Raw genomic sequence first — 6,000 nt, forward strand, 5'->3', positions numbered from 1 at the left:
ATAATACCTGCTCCAGGACTGTTTTGAGGACTAAATGAGATAATATAAGGTAAAAAGCCCAGTGATTTTCATGTAATAAACTCCCACATGTCAGCTGTTGCTGTTATCATGCTCGTTTTGATAATTGTCCATACTTTAGACTTTTCATTCATTCAGGCTTGTCTTTTTCAATTCACCCAAATTAATGAATCTTACTCTAGATATAATCTCTGTTCTATATGAGAATTTTAAGTAGGTAAAAATTATAGAGAAGCAAAAATGGCTGTATAAATAGGGTGAAAAAAGAATAATATTTTAAAAGTAGAGGCACAAAGGCAAGTTAGACTTAAATTACTGCATAATGAATTTTGTGCATAGTCTTTGTGTCAAAGCTTTTTATATTAACTAGAAGGAAATGGAACTTTATATATAAGTAGTAAAAAGTGTGTGCTAGTGACCAGCTCATTCCATTCATTGGGAGAGAAAGGCATTAAGTCCATGTTTAATTTTATGTTCATCTTCTTGTTTCCCCTGTTTCATAAGCTGTGTGGGTGAGAAATGTAAGTACTGTAATGTCCTGCATGAGACTATAATCTATCCTCTCCTTAATGACAGCCTTACACAGTTTGTAGAATCCATCACTTCAACAGAGCAGACTGAATTACTTCGATAACTGGCAAATGGGCACCACTTGTGGTGAAATGAAAGCAGTCAGGTGTGTGTTTATTAAGTGCTCTTCAATAAGAGAAATGTGTTTTCCTGAAAACTCTCATCCATGCTATTTTTGTAGAAGCAAAAAAAGTGCCCATCTTGCTTTGAGAAAACAGAAGAATTATTTTTCTTGAGATTCTGTATTATTACAATACAAGTTCACAATCATAAACGTGTTATAAAAATCAGGCTTTTCTGCAGTATATGCATGAACAGTGGAAGCTTGCAATAATAACTGGCAGGGACAGAACCACTACTCTTGGGGCAATGTGCCTTTGACTTTCCAGGACTGCCCAATACAAGTGGATCATTTAAAAAAGTTAAGTCAGTTCATTAATTTGATGACCAGTGGTTCTACATATAAGAGTTTTCATAAAAATAAATTCACAAGTCAGATAATATCTTTTGTCAAACCATGTTTTCTATGATTTGGGTCAGAAAGTGATCATTCTAATGCACACCATGTTGATTATTTGGATTATATCAGATCTTTATTGGAAATACTGAATGGTGAGTTGTTAAGGTCTGGCATTATTTGTTTAGATCTGGCGTATGAGTAAGATCAGCAATAATAGCTTGGTATTTATTGAATGCTTACTATATTCAGGTACTGTGCTAGAAACCAGAGATATGAGACCCCCACCCTACCTCCCCCAAAAAAGACATAGTCTCATGTTGCTGACAACAACCCTGTGAAGTAGATACAGTTAAAAGAATATAGAGTTTAAGTTATTTGTCCAAGATAGGTCAGCTATAAAGTGGCAGAGAAGTATTTGTTACAGCAACCTAACCTATATTCTTGTTGAGAGGTACCAAAGTATAGTGGCTTAAACATGAAAGAAGGAGCTCCTTGACACAACAAAGCTGGTGTAGCAGTTCTGGATTGCTTATGTTTAGACTGTGGGGTCAGGGAGATGTAAACTTCTATCTGATAACCTCTGGTACCCCTGGATATTGGCCTCATTAATATGTCTGAAGATGCATAAGTGTTCTCTTTAAGGGCATTCCTTGGAGGTGGTACTCCTAACTTTTTTTTTTTTAACTGCAACAGTTTATTTTTCCTTACACAGTAGCATGTTGCTGGGGCCTAATGTTCTTACATAACAAAAGAAAACCAAAATTTGTTGTCGTTGCTTAAGTAATTGAGAATTGTGTACAAAAAAACCTTATATAAATTAAAAGGATGAATAAATTTACAAGTGTACATGCAAACTGCTTCCAACTCAAGGCAAGTAACAGCCCATGGTATTCTGGCAGGAGAACACCAGGTAGAAAGGAAACTGGGTCCTAAGGCTTGGACTTCTCCAACCCTGATATAGTGGCAAGACAGAAATGACAATTGGTTCAGGAGCCCTTGCCAGCCTCTAGAGAAATCCTGGAACACTCAGCCCTGACACATTAATACCTACACAGATCGGAGACTGCTGGCCACGCACTCTCACCAAGGCACAGACTTCTCTTCTACAGGCATGTTCTCACCTTAGCCACAGAAGTGACTGAGCAACATATATTAGTACTAAGGGTTTAAATCAAATATATTCCTAGTTTCTACTCACATCCCATCAACCATACCTAGCTACCAGGAGGGCCTGAAAAAATAGTTTTTGTGGCCATTCATCTCTTTAAATTCAAGGATTCTATCAATAAAAAGATGTGGACAGTGGGTATTAGGGGCAGTGTCATTCTGAGTTACATGCTAACAAAAACATTGTTTCAAAGTGGAGTTTTCACCACAGACTTGTCCAAGTGATGAAAGATCATAGGACTTTGGGGTATGCCTAAATCCATTATCCAATTCTTTTCAAGTAAGGTTATGTGTATATGTATGTAGTATGTATATGTTATATTTAAATATTCAAAATATGTGAAGTATCATGAATATTAAATGATTCTACAGTGGACTGTGGTCATCTGCAAGAGCCAGTGAAACATTTTATAGTAGAAGTCCCTGGCTTTAATCTGGCAGGAAGGCTTACAAACCCTCCAGGATTTGTCTTGCTTGCATCCTAACTCAAACAGATCTCAGACTCAGAGATCTATGATGTAAGAAGTGTGTTCTTAGAGAAATGCCTTTATAAAAATAAAATTAAGGTTTTGAATGAGGGATGTACTCAATACATGAATCATAAATAACACTGACCCAGAACTTCAAAGTTTCTCAGAATTCTTGGTCTATTCTGATGTAGTTTAGACATTTACTGTAGAAAAATCAGTAAGTTTTTTTTAAGAAGACACTTAGATTCTAATTGCATTCAGATCCTTGCCCACGTGTTTCTTGTGGCCACAGGTACTTGGAGGAGATGAGCACAGGCTACACCTCAAATATTTAATACATGCACATACGTTCTTAGCCTACCTGGGCCCTGGCCCTCCTACCCCAAACCTAATGCAGTCTCTGATGAGCTCAGCTCAGAGAAGTTTCAGTCCAGTTTTATCACACCGGCCATGTGGAAGTAGAAAGAAGCAATCCAAAGAGAGTGAGAACCTTAAAGAGATGAACCCTGAAGAGATGAGAGAGCCCACAGAAGTTAAAGCTTTAACTTTTTCTCCCAGTACACTAAAAGCTTCTCCCACTTACAAAAAGTTTAACTGAGTTGGGTAACTTGATTCAGTCACTTTGTGTCTTTTCCTCCTTGAGGATGGGCTTGGGTAGGGGTAAGGAGAAGATGGGATGGAACTTTCCTCTCCTTTTCTTTCTAGAGATCAGCATATATATATATATATATATATATATATATATATATGTCTATTCTGATGTAGTTTAGACATTTACTGTAGAAAAATCAGTAAGTTTTTATTAAGAAGACACTTAGATTCTAATTGCATACACACACACACACACAAACACATACACACACACACACACACACACACACACACACCCCATAGTGCTATAATTTGTCTAGGCTGGGTGAGGAAGTTCCTATGAAGGGTCTCAGCAGCATAGGTTTCCAGGGAACAGGAGGAAGCCAAGATTAGGGACTGGGAACCTGGTTTCACTAGCATAAGCCAGCAGTCCAGTCCTTAGTGACCAAGTGGATGTGGTTGGGATTGGTTCAGGGAAGGTGTTGGTACCTGAGGAGATTTAATTTAGCAGGAGGTTTGGGCCACTAGAATTGTAGATAACAGGTGAGATTTAGAGTCACGAGTGGTGGTATCATGAAAGGAGGCAATCTAATCACAGCTGGATCCCAGCCTACAGCTGGAGGCCTGGAATGGAATCTAGGGAAGGGTTTTATCAGGTCCCTAGTCAAGTAGATTTAGGTTCAGGGCAAGGCATAAGGCATTGTAGGAAAACGAAAATCCAGTCAGGGCAGATGCCAGCTCTGAGGATTGAGCCAACATGTTTGGAACTAGGAAAACGGAGAAATGAAGAAGCAATGTAGAGTAAAGTCAGTGCAACTGAATGCATTTGTGGTCAAATATAGAATTCCAGTCTCACCATCTTCTGGGCTGAAGTTGCTTCTCTATGGTCTGCTCTGATGAGGATGGGTTGAAGGTTACAGTAGTGCTGAGCCTTTTAAGTGGAGACATCAGGGGCCCAAGCTCAGAGGGAGCCTGGAATGAATGGCTGAGGTGGAGGCCCAGAGGAGGTAGCATTGCTTGGAAGGAGTTGAGACTATGGCAGAGGAGACCTAGGCCTAGCTAGGAGGCCATCTTATTCCAGGCTGAGGAGAAGAGGGCCTGAGCAAGGAGGGGTGGTGGAGGCAGGGTCTGCAGTAAGACAGTTCAGAGAGACAACAGCCCCTGAGCATGTGAATGAATGGAAATGTTTCTTGTAAAGATGCCTGTCTTTTCTGGTGCATGATGGTGTAACTAATACACAAGGTGTGACTGGATCCTTCCATGCTGCCCTCATGGGGGCTTTCCTACCTAGCTGATGTTTGAAGTTTTCGTGTGTGCCTCTGTCTTTGACCCACCTGGCTAGTTCAGAGCCTTTGCTGAAGAAAATGTTCCTTGCTTGTCCGATTGCTTCATAGCACGCTTCTCTATCTGCAACTGTTGTTTCCCAGCCATCCATATGGTGCCACAGGATGGGACACAGGCAGGGACTTTACTATTCACAAAGGGGTAGGGCCTGGGACCTCGAGTGGGGCTTTTCCTGCTTATAAAGACAAGGAATGAAAATGCAGAATCCTTACCTGGTAGGGGAACTTTCTTTTCCAAATATGCAGGTATGTGATATTTCTGATTTCCTTAGGCTTGGATCTGTGCCTGGGGGTGAGATGGATTTCAAAGTCATTATTTAAAGTAGGGAGATAAAGCTTTAGACAACCACCATAAGAGATCCTGGTTGTATTTTTGAAATGTTGAGCGAAATAACATTTTAGTGATCAGTAAAAGCTAACCTTTGTACTTCTGAAAAGTTGTTCTTAGAAAGGCCTGGATTAATAATTGGTTTCAATTTGTCCACAGATACACTGCCTCTAGGACTGGGACAGATAGCCACTGAGTACCTGCTTCAAATCACCCTGCACGTTTTCTCTTTGGAAAGATAAGCACTGGAGAACCATCTCGTTACCTTCAGCAAAAATGGAAACAAATCAAGACATTAAGAATGCCACAGTGGACAGCAGTTATGCAAGGTTCAGCAGAGGAAGTTTTCAAGATGGTGTGCCTCACTAGCCAGAAATCAGAAAAGATCGAAGCTAGCCTTTTCATCTCAGCTGCTCCTTAAATCAGTGCAACCCCTCCAAATTAATGTGAATTGAAACATGCATTGCTTTTCAACTTAATTGAATACTTACTATATGTGAACCACTGCACAAAATAGGGGAAGAAGATGTGGGAGACAAAGATGTGGAGCCTGTCTTCAATAAATTTACAGTTAGTTTCAGGGTACATTGTTTTTCTTCTGCTGTTAATTAGGTGTATCCCCAAGACAATAAATACATGAATGGAAAAGTATATTCTGTGTTTTAAGTCTCTTTAATAAAAAACAAAACAAAATCCAAAAAAACTCCTAACATGGCAACTCAGGACATTTTAATCCTTTTTTTTGTTGTTGGGCTTCTGATATGATCCATTTTATTGATTCCATAAATATTTAGTAGACTTTAGACATATTAATACATTGTAGTTTGAGTTAATTTGCATTAAATTCTGTTTTTTTCCTCTTAGATATAGATTGTCTGTTGGAAAAATATATTGCTTGTGGATTTCTTGGGGAGTGGGAAGGTGAATTATACCTGTTGTCTCTACAGTCCACTACCTTCCACGCCCTAGGGCAGTGGTCCCCAACCTTCTTGGCACCAGGGATCAGTTTCCTGGAAATCAATTTTTCTGTGGATGGTGTGGGGATGGTTTTGG

General features: G+C 39.5%; 1 protein-coding gene across 1 annotated transcript in view; it reads left to right on the forward strand.

Annotated features, from left to right (window-relative positions):
* LOC134730423 (serine/arginine repetitive matrix protein 1-like) overlaps positions 1 to 5,598 on the forward strand; it is a 173,944-nt gene extending 168,346 nt beyond the window's left edge. The window contains exon 5 of the mRNA XM_063604397.1: positions 5,107 to 5,598. The gene's annotated coding sequence lies outside the window, so the exon portion shown is untranslated. The remainder of the gene's footprint in view (positions 1 to 5,106) is intronic.
* Positions 5,599 to 6,000: the final 402 nt, after the last annotated feature.

Source organism: Pan paniscus, chromosome 4, assembly GCF_029289425.2.
Source record: "Pan paniscus chromosome 4, NHGRI_mPanPan1-v2.0_pri, whole genome shotgun sequence".
Taxonomy (NCBI): Eukaryota; Metazoa; Chordata; class Mammalia; order Primates; family Hominidae; genus Pan; species Pan paniscus.